General features: G+C 39.0%; 1 protein-coding gene across 2 annotated transcripts in view; it reads right to left on the bottom strand.

Moving 5' to 3' along the window:
- Positions 1-16,287, bottom strand: part of LOC148026132 (uncharacterized) — a 416,526-nt gene that overhangs the window by 279,927 nt on the left and 120,312 nt on the right. For both annotated transcript variants that reach the window (XR_015693190.1, XM_087693406.1), the window contains one exon: positions 2,842-2,938. The gene's annotated coding sequence lies outside the window, so the exon portion shown is untranslated. The remainder of the gene's footprint in view (positions 1-2,841; positions 2,939-16,287) is intronic.

Consider the following 16,287-nt stretch of genomic DNA (forward strand, 5'->3'; position numbering starts at 1 on the left):
ACCAGCATTTTGCTTAGCGGTATGGTCATATGGGACAATGTTAATAAAATGCACTATTATCTTTATAGCTTCAGTCCAAAATCCATTAGTTTATGTTCTCAACCACACCATTTTGAGCAAGATTCTCAAGAGTTGCCATCTCTCTCCTATAAAGGCAAGAGAGCTCTACTCACCACCATTATCAATCCTTAAGCACTTAAGCTTTTTGCTTGAGTAATTCTTTACAAATGCTAAGAACTTTTGAAATACATCTAACACATTATTCTTCTTGCAAAGAGGATAAGCCCAAACCTTCTAGTAGAATGATCAATGAAAGTGACAAATCATGAAGCATCTCCCAATGAAATCGTGGGTATTAACCTAGACAAATCACTATGAATCAAATCAAGTCATTTTGATCTTCTACTACTACTACTTCTCTTACACGACATTTTGGTTTTGTATTCTAAAGAGAGAATGCTTACAAAATTAAATATTTTAAAAAAATAGATATGAAAGCTAGTCCAAATGACATAAAGCTTTCATTGTATTTACTAATATGTGCTCCAAACAATGATACCATAAAGAAACAAATGGTTGTTCAATGATAGCTACAACATGATCTTTAACTCAAAAAATATGCAAAGGATACAAGGTACCATATTTAGGCCCTTTGGCCACAACAAGAGATCCCTTACAAATCTTTCACACATAATCACCAAAGATCATGATGTAACCACAATCATCAAGATTCAAGATGTCATGTAATAATCATACTTTTAGTCAATTCTAAAACATGTCATACATTCTGCAAGACAAAGAAAGATCCATTTGATAGTGACAAGTGTATATTTCCAATGCTAACAATGTTGCATACATAGTTTATTTCCAAGATGGATGTATTTTCTCTTTTCTTTATCATAAGTAGTGAATTACTCTCTATGTGAAGTAATATGAAATAATGCTTCAAAATCCAAAATCCAATTTTGAGACATGTCGTTACTCATGGTAACCAAGAATGAATCACTTGAAGAGGATATGTTTAAAACATCATCATTATCACTACTGTACACATTTACCTCCTCTATCTTTACCTCCTCTATCTTTGCCATCATCCCTTTTTTTCTTTTTTTCTTTTTACCATTGTCCTCTATTTTTTAAAAACTTTTTGCAAATGACCTTTTTGACATCACCCTCTTTTTTTAAAACCTTTTGTCATGTTCTTCTACTTAAAGCAATCCTTTTTTATGTATCCACTCTTATTACAAAAGAAGCATTCCACATTCTTTTTGTTGCGTGACTTGCTTATTGACTTGTCTCACTCACAAGAGTTTCCCCTAGCATTTGGCCTACCTCTCACCATGATTGCACTAAAGCTCTTTGACCCTCCATTATTCTTTATATTCATCTCCTTTGTGAGCAAATTGCTCTCAACATTAATACATGTAAGACCACCTATGAATGCGAAGTTACTAATGGCAATCATGAAGATGTCCCAACTCTCATGCAAGGTGACTAATAAGAATATGACCTTCATTGAATCATAAAAGATGATATTCTAATATGTGAATTGTTTGAAAATCATGTTGAACTCATTGAGATGATTAGACATTGAAGACCTCTCCTCCATAGATCAATGAGTTTTTTTAGTCACACTAAACTTGTGAGGTTGCAATTTCCTTGTCATACAAGTCACAAAGCTTTTTCCATTCACTATATGCATTTGTCATGTTTCTCACATTAAAGTAGATGGACTTTGAGAGTATCAACATAATAGTGAAGCATGCCAGCTCATCTAATTCCTCCCATATATCTAGATCAATGTCCTCAGGCTTAATCTCATTGCATTTGATTAGTTTCACCTACATCTTTTGGATCAATACATTGTAAATTTTCTATTTCTAATAAGAAAAGTCAATGCCATCCAACTTATCCATGCCAAATAATACATTCGTTGAAGTAGATGAAGAGGCAATAATGGCTACAACATATATTGCAGACCAAATATCCAATGTATGCTCAATTGTTTTTTTTTTTAAAGACCACTAACTACAACAATCAGAGCATCTTGTGAAGCCAAACAATAGCTAAAATAATAGTAAAAGCCCAAAGCATCACCATTTGTAACTTTCTTATTCAATAAGAGTTAAGAGCATGTGTTTCATGCATATTATGTACATCCTACAAGATGCTTTTTATGTATACATCCACATATGAAAGTTGATATTGAAGGAGGTAGAAAATACCTAATCTACTTAGTCTATACTAAATAAGCTTCAAAACAAGACCTTATATTACCTCAAATGGTTAGATGTTCCACTTACAACAAGAAAATTTTGAGTTGTTGTCTAAAGTTGTTATCTACTATTATATGTCAAATAGAGAACTAAAAATTACTAAATTAACTCTAAGATTACATAGATTTGTAGCTGTCATTACCCTCTTCTTTTTAAGCTATAAAGTGCCTTAATCTCATATTGGATACAAAAATTATGGCCAATATACTAAAGTGCTATCAAACTGCCATAATTGTCTATATGACTTCTGCAAGATGCTCTATATTCACTCAAAATGGATAGAATGGCTCCTAAGTGAATACTTGAAAGGTATTCTCACTTTCACCTCTATTGCACATATATTTGAGAGGAGAAAAGTGGAAGAGGATACTAATTCTTCTTCTCTTAGAAAGCTTCAATGTTGCTTAATCTCCAAAACCAAACTATTTGACTTGAAAACCCACCACAATGGTTACCAAAAAATTACCAAATTAGGCAATAAAAGCTCCCAAATTGAGCCTCAATGGCTCCTCAAGTTGAAACACTTGTTTGATTGAGATGTAAAGCATAGTAATGAGAGTAGTACCTCTTTCAAGTTGCGAACAACAAGCATGAATGTCCCAGCAATAGCTTGAATCCTCGATCTTTGTGACGACAAAGCTTCACTCCTTGCGCCCCTCACTCTGAGCACAAGATCCCACAAATGCCACACTGATACCAGTTAAGAGGGAAGCACTATTTTGATGTAAGGTAGAAACTATGCAGTGTAAGAGGTGTGTGCTTATACAAGCAACACCCATCAAACTATTGGCCATTCGCCTTTCTCCTAACAAAAATAAACAAGACTCTGAGTTTACACATACATGAATAGCTTGTCCTATTCTTTTTCCTCTCTTATACAAAAGTTTCAGGGTTTCCATCTCTATTGAGCATGTTGCTTACTTTTGGGGCTCATGACTAGTCCTCCTTTAATAACATGATTTTTCCAAGGTCTACGAGCTATCATATAATGAAAATTTAAAATAGAACCCCTTGTAACCTCAAGACTCTATAGAATCTAATACAATTTGTAGGGGAGTGAGCTTGGCTACTTTTCCAAAAAATTCAATAGTACCTTAGCTAATCGTAGGTGAATCCAAAATTAATTTCTAGCACTTTTGTTCACTTTTTCCATTAACATGTATGATTGATATAAATATCATTGTCTTTTCGAGGTACCTTGGTCACTTGTACTAACAACTACCAACACACTTATATTGGTAGTTATCAATTATGTTGAAGCTACCAATTATATTGGTACCCACCACATATTGTATATTTTAGTAATGCATTCTAATAATACTACTGGTATAGCCATACATGCCTTATTGACACCAATACACTCTAGTAGCTACTAGTTAGCTGCCACTACAATAATTAGCAATAAAATATACTTATTATATTGAAAAAAACCCTAATCCTATGTCAACTAAATCTTATTGGTCAATCCCCTTGCTATAATAATAAGCTAAGGTAACAATATAAATTTTAATGTGTATTCTCTTTACACACTCATCTTATGATATGCAATTCCCAAACAACATCAAAGACCTAATGTGTTGTGAGATACCTTGGCTACACCCAAGTCCCATGCACTTATTCATGTTCCTAATAATGTGAGCAAAACAATATAGTATAGTGCCTCATCATTGAATATTACTAGCCCATAAGTAGTATAGTTCCTAACAATGTGAGCAAAACATTATAAGTGGTATGTATGTTTGTATCATAGCATGAACATACTCGGTGCCTCATCATTGAATATTGCTAGCCCACAAGTAGTACAATTTAAAGGTAGGCAAACAAATTTCACATCACCAATTGGAATCTTTGGTAATGGGACTCTATCGGGTTTCTTCCAACCAACTCTAGGACACTATTCAAATGAGCAAGCAAGGGTGAACCAAAGTGAGTTCTTTTTAATGGCTTTAGAATAGACACCTTCAACTTTCATGAGCATTATTAGGTGTCGAAAATCTTGTTTTTTGCTTGTAGCTTCCTTGCCTTTATGTTCATCACAATGCTCTCAACAATTGTAGCCCAATTAAGCTCGTAAGATATTCATTAAGAAAGCCTTTGGAAAATGTGTTGGTTGCCTCCATAATAATTTCCAAAAGTTTCCTAGTACACTCGTGAACAAACTGTAAAACTTTTGGTAGAACTCACTCTTCACTAAGTTGCACTTCACTTCGGTCCCTCTTCTTTAGAGCTTTGTAATGAAGGAGACCTAGGAGAGAGGAGAGAAGGGAGAGTGTGCAGAGAGAAGAGAGAAAGGAAAGAAGATGAGGGAAGAAGAGAGAGAGAGACTAGGAGTAGAGAGAGAAAGACAAGAAGAGGAGAGAGAAATGGTTGGCAGCCATGGAAGGACAGGGAAGAAGGTGAAAAGACAGATGTATATTCATCAAATGGTACCTATGCAGTGTCCCTTACATTGCATAGGTACCTATGTAGTGTAATGGAGTGGAAATACTTAGGTCAAGTTGACCTAAGTATAAAAGGTGAAAGGAAAGATGTATATTCATCAAATGATACCTATGCGACAGATGTATATTCATCAAATGGTACCTATGCGACAGATGTATATTCATCAAATGGTACCTATGCAGTGTCCCTTACATCTTTTATACTTAGGTCAACTTGACCTAAGTATTTCCCCTCCATTACAATCCATCCCCACTCAAAATGAAGTTTTTGTCCTCAAAAACAAAGATCGGACTTATTGGTATAGCCAAGTAGTGGGCTAGAGAGTACTACTCTGTACAACATTACAAGTGGCAAAAGATAGTTGGGGGGGGGGGGGGGGGGTTCTTGGCATAGACCCAGTAAAAGATTGCCTAATATTCAAGAGTGGTACTAGTCTATGCAGAGGGTCAAGGTCAGCCTGTAGCCACCCGGATCAAAAGGGAAAGTGGTATTGCTGCCATGCATTGGATCAGCTTCCATAAGGTCAAAGTCAAGTACAGTTGGAAGCATGATCAGCATGGTGGTATTCGCTAGCTCTTCCATAAGCCTCTCAGGCATCACCATGCTCTGTATGACTGAAGCATATGAGGCTGAAGTCACCATTGCATGGACTGCATCAACCCTTAAGTGCTGCATATTCATGGACCCTGCATTCTTAGTGATGCCCAAGCATTTAAACTGCAGGTCTGTGGACTGAAGGGGCTCCCGCATGGGGTCATGATCATCCAAATCCACATGCTGCCCATGATCTTCTTTCTTGAACTGAAGTTTTTGTTGTGGACCCATACCAAAATGGTCTTCAACAAGATCTTCTCCATCCTTTGCATCATAATACTCTAATACCAAGAGTATTTTGGCAGTCTTTGCCCTGCATGTGGCTTGATGATTACAGGATATTGGCTTGGCACATCGATAGAATAAGCCCGCAGCATGCAATTCCCATATCGTATCACTAGTAAGGTGTCTAATGCGTTTAGCCTTAGATAGCAATTTACACACATGCTCATCACCATCGGTTAGCTCAGTAATAGTTCTAACATGGTGCTCATAGTCATCCTGCTGCTCATGTACAGCAGATGGTTGTCCATGCTCATGACCATAATGCTCGTGCTGTCCATATGGATGGTCATACCAATGTGGCTACTGCTCATAATGATATTCATGCTGTCCATACTGCATATGTTGATAATAGCCTTGCTGCGCATCACATGCATAACCGTCATAAGCATGCTACCTTTGATCATTGGTCCCATAGCATTGGTCATGATGTCCATAATCTCTATGAGAATGCATGTCACAAAAATGTTCATGCTGCTGCCCAAATACATCTATTTGCTGTTGCCTACTACCAAAACCTTGGCCATGTTGTTGCCCATAAACATGAGGCCCAAGATTGCATGATGACTGTCCAACATGACTACAACAATGTCCTTACATCCCAGGTAGACTACAACAATGTCCTTACATCCCAGGTAGACCATAAGTATGATGATTGGCAAGTCCACGAGCATAGGTATCGGCATGATGTCGATCATAATCACTTGCTTGCTGCTCCTGCATTGCATAAGAATCTGCATATGCATGTTGTTGACCAAGGCTGTATGAGCTACCATTTACATGTCCATGATCATGACTTGCATAAGAACTATGTTGCTGCATAAAGGAATGCTTGTAAGCATAATCATGCTGCCCATGATAGCCATACTGCTGATCAAATCTATTGGAGTATAATCCAAATGTGGCCAAATGGTCAGTCGAGGCAGATGGCGGTGGCATAGTTGTGCTCCCCCCAGCAGAGCTGCGGCTGTTAGGGATTGGAGCTGAAAGATGAGATAATGGTCCACTGGAATGGAAAACAGTACTTGGATTTGCAGTAGCCTGGCCACTGCCATCAAGGGGATTCAGCACTCTCTCAAAAGAGCTCAGAATCCCACGGATTGTTGTAGCCTGTCCAGACCTGCCATTAAGGGGATTCAGCACTCTCTCAAATGAGCCCGGAATCCCACGGACTGTTGTAGCCTATCCAGACCTGTTTTTAGTACTAGCTCCTACCCAACTAGAAGCTCTGCCTGATTCTGAAGCTCGGAATGCTAATGTATCCGATGAAAGACCTGGTGCAGACATTCTTCTTTTACAAGAACTTCTTCCACCATGCACATGATTAGATCTGCTAGTCTCCAGATAATCCACAGAATCACATGCAAGGCTCCCAATTCGAATGGCACCTTCTCCTCCATCAACTTCAAACAGGGGGGTGATGGGTAAGAAAAAAGCGAGGAATCCAAACCTTGCTTATTTTCAGGAGCTTGCCTTGCATGATGACTATCAGCCACAGAGGAGCTACTGTGATCGCCTACGATAGTATAAGATACTTGCAACTCTCTTCTTGGATGATCCACTAGGCACCCTTTACCCTTGCTATTGTCTATTGACAAAGTTCCAGAGCTTATCCTTGATCCTCCACTACATGCCCCATCAAGGAAAGAACCATCGAACAAGTGAACCGTAGGGGTATCTGCACTGGACAGTGACCCCTTAGCTACATCCCAACTTTTAGCTCCAGGAGAAACCAATTCTCTAGCTCCACTTCTCGCTACCCAGTTGGGTACCCCATTACTTGAGCCTCTGTTAACTAAAACATCAGGAGGGTCTTGTGTAAACTCGCTGATAGTATTCACTTGCCCTGAACATGCTGGCTGAAAATAACCATTAGCCCCAGTTTGCCACCCATGCCCCACATTTGCACCAGTTGGCATGTTGGTCCTGCTGGTTCCAGATCCTTGAGAATCAAAATTGTTGAGGTTACCAGACGTTTCAAAAGAATTCTGTCGCTTTGCTCAATGTGATCCCTCAACGGTTCATTCTTGAGGTAGCTCACTTAAGGAAGGTGTTCTCCATGTATCACTCTCCCTGAACCAACACTCTCCATCAACCATTCCCTGGAGCTTGCTTATGCTTGATATTTTCAAAGTAGTGGAGCAATCCTGCATCCTCTTCTGGCCCAGCAAATAGCACAGGGACTAGAAACACTGTTGGGCCAAACTCTGCTCCATCTACTCCTTCTACTCAAACACCAGGTGATGTAATGTCGATTGCTGGTGCATTGCCATACAGTGATAGCTCTTCAAAGCCTTTAATTCTATATGGAGCAGATGGTACTGGAACTCTAGCTACTTCGTCAAATCAACTGGTTGAGATGGATCAGTTTGCAGAAGATGGGTCATTGGATGACAATGTTGAATTTTTTCTGTCACATGAGGAATCAGATCAACGTGAAGACGATCTCCCAAGGTTCCTGTTCTTGGATTTGTTGTGCATGACAGCACTGGCCTTCTTTACTTCGTCAAATCAACTGACTGAGATGGATCAGTTTGCAGAAGATGGGTCATTGGATGACAATGTTGAATCTTTTCTGTCACATGAGAAAGCAGACCAACGCAAAGACGATCTCCCAAGGTTCATGTTCTTGGATTTGCTGCGCATGACAGCACTAGCCTTCTTTCCCTGTTTCCCTTCACCCGCAAGACTACTGGTCCAGGCAATGTTACATTCAAGGTGCTTGGCTTGGAGAAGCCTCGACCGGACTCCGGATCTGCTTTAACGATGGATGGGAAGCTCCCTTGCACCTTCTTTGTCGAAGCTCCCTTCCCCAAGCCAAGACCATGGCCTTGTAGCTGCTAGTTTATGACCTGATTAGTGATATTGGAGAGCTTTTTCCATTCGACGAGAGGCGACTGCTGCTATTGCGGCAGGGACTACTGTTGCAACTTCAGCCTTAAACCCAACCCTTGGCCCTTGGTGCGGCCTGCAGATCCTTTGCCTGAGAGGAGGCCATGCTGCGGGTTTTCGTCTTGAAGGAGGTGTCGGGGTCTGCTTGAGAGTGCTGAATGAAGCCAAGGTTAACCAGGATTCTGTTGTTTATGAGGAGCACGAGCTAATGGACAGTGCAAGCAACATGGTGCAAGCAGATGCGTTCTCGGAAACCACAGAAAATGCGAGATGCAACTCCACTTTATCTGCTGCTTCAAAAGTCCCAGAGCCAAAGATTGCGGCTAGAAGACTGAGCACTTCATGCATAAAACATGACCAAGGGGAGTCTGGATCCCCACCTTAAAAATAACGGCCTCTTCAGTGGCCTCTCTGTACTACATCTTTGTTATCATGCTCCCAGGGAGCCGAAAAGACGATGGATATGGGTTACCCGCCATAAACAGCACCAACATCTTCTCCGCCCTCGAGAGCCACCGCCTCAAGTCCAGCAAGAAGAGATCAAACAAGAATAGTGTCGAATCTGTTGGGAAAGAGGTATAGCCTATTGTCACTACCTGGGCTCCCACGCCTGTCTCTGTCACCTCCTGGACTGATTGCGAGGGTGATGACGAGGAGGAGTTCGCAATGCCAGCACTGCCCCCGCTTCCAGATTAGCAGCAGACGGAGAACATTGATGGCATCAGCAATGGCGATGCCCATGAAAGCCCCAGTTGTTGTAGGTGTCTGGGAAGGAAAACTGAGGTAACAATAGCATAGCTACGTCCTCGACAACCACCAATGCTGTGTCTGCTCCGACACCAAGGGGTTTCTTGCCAGGCATGCGCTTTCCGTTCTTTGGACAAGCAACATCGCTGCTGGACACGATGGATAGCATAGATCGCACCTTCGGCTCCGCTTTTCCCCCTGCTGTCACGCCGCTGCTGCGGACGGGTACTACAAATCGGCTTCCGGGACGTGATTGAGGATGACAAGTGCTTCAAGCTGCGTGTCGACCTGCCAAGCTATGGCAAGGATGACGTGAAGCTGAGCATCGACAATGGCGACCTCACAGTGAAAGCCGAGCTTTTGTGCAGAGGATGTCCAGGGGAAAAATGTCCTCACAAACTTCTGGGGATGGACTTCACCACTGATAAGTTGAGGTCATTGGTTTGCAAGTGGTAGTCTGTGATTGAAGCCCATGTAGATGTAAGGACTACCGACAACTACACCTTGAGAATGTAATGCTTGTAGGAGAAGAAATGGAGCTGAATACTGCTGTAGGTATCTGAAGCTTAGCAAGCAAGAAAATGTCCCATGCTATCCATTGTAGCAAAGAGATGAAGATCTTGACAAGAAATGCAGTAGAGATCTTGGTTGCACCATGAAAGCTTGAAGAGAAGTTTGAAAGTTGAAGAAGAAGAAGACTCACTTTTGGAGAAGTAACCCCATTTAGACCTCTGTCAAGTCCTGTAGTGACCTCCTTCACCCAAAACCCCTAAAATTTTACCTCAAAGTTGAAAACAAGCTGTCACTTTTGGTCTCCTTGCCTCTAGATTTAACTGAGCCTCCTGCCATAGCTTGTGTGAAGTCCAAGAAAGCTGCCAACACCTTGTGGTACTCCATTAATTTTCCTTACAGCTCCTGTACCTGTTTGACTAGGGTTTTCTCTCTTTTTTTTTTTTGAAAACTACAACTAGATGTGAGGAGGGAGAGAGAAGACTGGATCAAAGACCGAAGCTCTGATACCAACTGTAATGAAGGAGACCTAGGAGAGAGAAGGAGAGAAGGGAGAGACTGCAGAGAGGAGAGAGAAAGGAAAGAAGATGAGGGAAGAAGAGAGAGAAAGACTAGGAGTAGAGAGAGAAAGACAGGATGAGGAGAGAGAAATGGCTGGCAGCCATGGAAGGACAAGGAAGAAGGTGAAGAAGGTGAAAGGACAAATGTATATTCATTAAATGGTACCTATGCAGTGTCCCTTGCACCTTTTATACTTAGGTCAACTTGACCTAAGTATTTTCCCTCCATTACAAGCTTCAAAAGATGTCCTAGATAAACCAATCTTCCTCAACAAATTCATCTAGAATAAGCATTGTGGGATCTCTCCTAGTGTTTGTGAGATGTACACCTCATGGGCTTAGTCTTTAATCACACACACACACACGCACACCCACACTCTCTCTCTCTCTCTTTCTCTCTCTCTCTCTCTCTCTCTCTCTCTCTCTCTCTCAAAGTAAACATGAGAAGTTACCATTGAGACATCTTTTTCATGGAATTTGGGGCCCTTTCTTAAGGTTGAGGGATTCATAGTGAAGGGATCTAGCCTTTTGATGGTGATAAGCTTAGGGACCAAACCCTAATTACTAAGGATAAGGGAAGTAGATGGCCACATGATTCAACTAACTCCCTCTCACATGCCAACCTCTCAATTTCCAGCCACCAAGCTCGACTCAATGTCATCAAGAAGAGATAGATAAGTAAAAGAAGAGAAAAAGGCCTCTCCTTCCTAGTATCCCATTCTCTTTCTTACTCTCTCACTCTCTTTTGCTCAAAAACATATATGGATGCAACAAGATGCCCACATGGTGTAGAAGAGGGCAAGAAGAAGAGAAAAAGACAAAAGAAAGTATGCTAGAGCTTCATTATGCAACACACACACACACACACTCTCTCTCTCTCTCTCTCTCTCTCTCTCTCTCAAACAGAAGATATGGTGGAAGCAAGAAGATAAAGAGAAAGCTTGAAGACTCAAAATGCACATACAAAGCAATCATTTCATTTTATACATTATACATAGTTTTTTAAAAAGAAAAAGTTAAAATATATTGATATTTTAAACAAAGAAGAAATTATATGGGGTACAAAGTAGAGTTTCAAAATCACATGTTTATAGTCCACAAATTTGGGATTTACAATTCACAACATTTCTTTAGTAACATTCCACATTCACAAGCTTCAAGCTTTGAATCAGGTTTTCCCAGGCAAGTAGCTTCAACTCTTATCCACTTCCAAGTTTGATCATTTCACTTTTATATGCTTGTAGCTCTTGGAGTTGTGGCATAAATCGCTCTCATAGTAGGTGGACTTGCTTGCAAATCTTCTTAGGTGGTGGATCTTTTGTCCATTTAAATACATGTGTATGCATTTGGGAGTTATTACAATTTACATGGAAGTGAGCACAACTCTCGCTTTTTACAATAACTATTCTTCATAGGCTACGAGCATTTTACAAGTGAGTTTGAGATACATGAGACTAGTCTTGGGAGTGGAAAATGAATAGAAATACAAATTCAAGGGATGTAGAAGCCTTAAATATTTTTTTAAATTACTTTATTATTTTTTAGGCCTTCCTTAGTCTCTTTGTACTATTTCCAACCGCTAGCTATCGCTTATGATTTTTAACGGTTATTACTTATGGTAGTTGCTATTTATGGCAGATTATGAAGATTATGCTTCTAATAACTCCTAATACCCTTGGTAACTTTCTTCAGATTTTCAACTCCATACTGTTGGCAATTTCCTTTTTTGATAGCTTCTATTTATAGCAATTATTAAATGTAGTCAATAGGCTCTCATGTCAATTGTTGGAGACAATCACAAGAGAATAAATTGTAAATACAAGTAGTATGGATGGGCAATAAGCTCACAACTCTACTATTTAAGTTAATAAAATAGAATATACAAAAGATAACTACAAAGCCCTAAAATGAACTAAGTTAATGTGTGAATGTGTGCAAATGCAAGGGAAAAAAATGTCATAAGAAGGAAGAAACTAGATAGTCCTAAATGTATCCATACATCACTATCGTAGTATATGCTATTAGGGACATCTAATCTAAGGTTTATACCATACAACATTTTTATTGGTAGCTAGGATTGGGAGTGATGTAGAGCAACCAATGAATTTATTGATCCCACGGAGTTTGGTTCCATTATTGGCTCATGTGAAGGGTTTCTTTTGGTGATTGCACCATACCAAAGGTGATGAAGAAATGCTTGGAGACTTGGAGCCTTAAAAATGATTGAGGTAGCTAAAAGAAATCATCAAAGGATTCAAGTGGCACTCTCTTGAAAACAGAAAGACAATGGATCCAAGTAAAAAGGAGTCATAAGTCCACCCTTTTTCAACATATAAGTGATTCTCTAACTATATATCACCACACAAGTCACATCTAAATATAAAAGGTTAAAGAAGCTCTCAAATAACAAACACAAGTAGAGAAAAACACTTTGCACTATCAAGTCATTTTCAAAAATGTAAAAAACCATTACAAAAATACATAAAACACAAATTAGAACTTTATAATATACAAAACAAAACAATCCACCCACAATGTCAAATTAAAAAAGCTTACACAAGCAAAAAAAAAAGACCATTGAAGTATAATTACTAAACCTTTAATGTAAAATAACATTTGAAGATCCAAGATGTAGGTCCTTATATACCCAACATAGGCAAAACGCATCATGAAAAAAATTCCAAGGCTTATATGATACATTTGAGAACAAATAAAAATAAAAACACATACAAATTTCAATTTGCTTAAGCAATTAGTGTATTTTGCACTTAAAAAAAGAGCATCCTCTAGTCTTAAAAGGACAAATGGAAAAGGAAACTATTTCATGGGAGAGTAAGGGTCTGCAATGATGGCAATGTGTTTTTGCAATGATAGTGGTGAGGAGGAAGGGTGGCCATGGCATTTTGCTAGAGCTAAGGTGATACCACACTTGCACATTGCAATAGCAATAAGACTAGGATAATGCAACTTGGTTCACCATGGCGTGAGGCTATTGCAATAGGATGATATGGTAGATAACAAAGGTACAGGGTAGAGGTTATTGGCTACAACTCCAAGATTAGTGGTTGCAATTTTAGCATCACCACATTTAGTGCTAGTAGTAAGAGGGGGAGAGGAAGGGCCAAGAGGAAGAAGAATATAGATAACAAAGAAGGGGAGGACAAAAAGAAGGGAACGAGAGGAAGGTGAGCAAGATTTGGGCACTACAAGGGTTGAGACAAAGATTACTAGCTAGCTTGGTGGCGTTGCCAACATTATCGAGTATATGCCTTTTGATGACAAAAAAATGAACTTAAGACCAAACAACTAGTACGTGAATCATTTCTTAGGCAATGCTTGTACAAAAGTAAAATGCTTGCCATGGAGACTTTGAATCTATGATTATAACACTTAAAGTCTTTCAAGTCAATTGGTGGTGGCCAACATTTTTTCAAGATGGTACTATCTTTAGCAAGCACTATGGTGTTTGTCAATGCTTCACAATTGAGTAATCAAGGGTAGAATGTCTCTATAGCTCCATCAATATCACCTTTCAAACAAGTGGATATACTTTTGTATGGCATGTTAGCCATGCCACTAGGTCTACACAAGCACGAGACATGATAAACTTTGTGACCAAGTAGGTGGCACAAAGGGCCAATAGGAATAACAATGCAAGGGCCACCTACAATTTCTTTATGAGAACTTTGTCACCAAATTCCTCTAGTATTAGTAAGTGATCATAGCAACAATTTATCAAACTTTGCACTTATATGAGCTTACTTGCCTAGATGAGACACACCTAAGGGCTACACAGAATATGCTAGTGAAGAAGCAAAATGGAAGAAATATAACACACACTTCTAAGAGGGAGACTTAGAGTATACATGGTGAATCCCAAGGCTTGAAACCATATGAAAAAGAGAAGAGATTGTAACCCTTTAAATGAAAATTCTAGATGGATTAGAGGTCCATTTTTTAACATTCTAGTACTAAACCGAAGAAATATTATGGGCAACACCTTGGACATCATGTAGCAAGCATATTCAAAAGGGTGACTTTGCAAATGGTGTACAATGTACACCCTATATGCATCTGCAATCCATTCGAGGCTAGTGCTTACAAGAACTCAAGTTTAGTGCCAAATTTTTGTGAGTTTGTGAATCACATTGTACTATGGCAATGGGTAAAAATTTCGAGTGTGTGAATGCTTGGGTGCATATGATTGCCAAAAAATTACAGAGTTAGAATTGTTTCACAAAGTCGTCTAATCCTCAAGGCCACTCATCGGCTAAGAGCTAATGACTTGTGAAATCTTAGAGCACCTTCCCTCTAATGGGTTTGGCAACGTGCACGAAAAGGAACAAAAATTATAGATAACTAGCGAAGTTGCTATGTTATCGCACGGTAACTTCGCTCAACAATCCATTTCTCATCTTTCTCTCTCCTCTTTTTCCTCTCTCACTTTCTCCCCCAAATTTCCTATGTCTATTTTTTCTCTCTCTCTCTCTCTTTCTTTGCCTTCTATTTTAGTTTATTTTTCTTTTCTTTTGGTTCTCTCTCTCTTTTCTCTCCCCGCTTTTCTTCTCTCTCTCTCTCACTTTATTCTCCTCCCTCCCCTTCTCTTTTCCTTCTCTGTCCCTCTCCTCTTTTTTCCTTTTTTTTATTCTTCTCTCTCTCTCTCTCTCTCTCTCTCTCTCTCTCTCTCTCTCTCTCTCTTCATTCTCTTTTTAAATTTTTTCTTTTCTTTCTCTCTCTTTTTCTTCTCTTTGCGCTTTTCTTCTCTCTCTCTCTCTCCTCACTTTTTCTTCTCTTTCTCCTTTATTTTTTATTCTCTTTCTTTTTAAATTTTATCTTTTCTCTCTCTATAATTCTCTCTACATGTTCTCTCTCTCTCTCTTCTTCTTTTTCTTCTTCTTCTTCTTCTTTCACTTTCTTTCCCCCTCGCCCTCAGTCTCTCTTAAAGTATGTAAATTTTATCTTTTCCCTATATATAATTCTCTCGTTATGTTTATATTCTCTCTTCTTCTCCTCTCTCTCTCTCTCTGTCCCCTTTTCTTCTTCTCCCCTTTCTTATAATTTTCATTTTTTTCTTCTCTCCCTCTCTTCCTTTTAAATTTTATCTTTTTCTTTTCTCATTCTCTCTCTTTTAAATTTTATACTCTCTCTCTCTCTCTCTTCCCCCCTCTCTCCTCTCTCCCTTCCTCTCTCTTAACAAATATTTAAATTTTTTAAAAAAAATTCTATTTTCTCTTTTTCCCCATCTTTCTTCCTCTGTTCCTCTTTCTTCTTCTTATTCTTATTCTTCCCTCTCTCATACACACTCTCTCTCCTCTCCTTTCCTTCTCTCTTTTTTTCTTTTTTAATTTTTTATTTTCTCTTTCTTTTAAATTGTATCTTTTCTCTCTCTATAATTCTCTTTGTGTTCAAATTCTCTCTCTTTTTCTTATTTTCTCTCTCATTTTCTTCTCTCTGTCTTTGTCCCCCCCTCTCTCTTCTCTTTTTCTTTTTTCTTTTTCTCTCTCTCTCTCTCTCTCTCTCTCTCTCTCTTAAATTTTATATTTCCTCTCTTTATAATTCTCTTTCTCTTTGTTCCCCCTCTCTCTCCCTCCCTCTCCTCTTCTTTCTTTTTCGCTCTTTGTATATTTTTCTCTCTCCTTATTTTAATTAAAAAAGTTTTTATTTTTTTCTTTTCTCTTTCTTTTAAATTTTATCTTCTTTTCTCTATAATTCTTCTTATTATTTTCTCTCTTCCCCTCTCTTCTCTCTTTTTTTTTCTTTTCCTCTCTCTCTAATTTTATATTTCCTCTCTCTATAATTCTCTCTCTCTGTTTTCCCTCTCCCTCTCATCTTCTTTTTTTTTACTCTTCTCTCTCTCTCTCTCTCTCTCTCTCTCTCCTTATTTTAATTAAACAAAATGTTCACATTAGAAAGTTTAATCTAACAGAGAGAGAGAGAGAGAGAGAGAGAGAGAGAGAGAGAACCTAGGCTCTACGCATGAGAGA

The sequence above is a fragment of the Lygodium microphyllum genome, chromosome 14, assembly GCF_053477565.2.
Source record: "Lygodium microphyllum isolate KBCC chromosome 14, Lygodium_microphyllum_v1.1.10, whole genome shotgun sequence".
NCBI classification, from domain to species: Eukaryota; Viridiplantae; Streptophyta; class Polypodiopsida; order Schizaeales; family Lygodiaceae; genus Lygodium; species Lygodium microphyllum.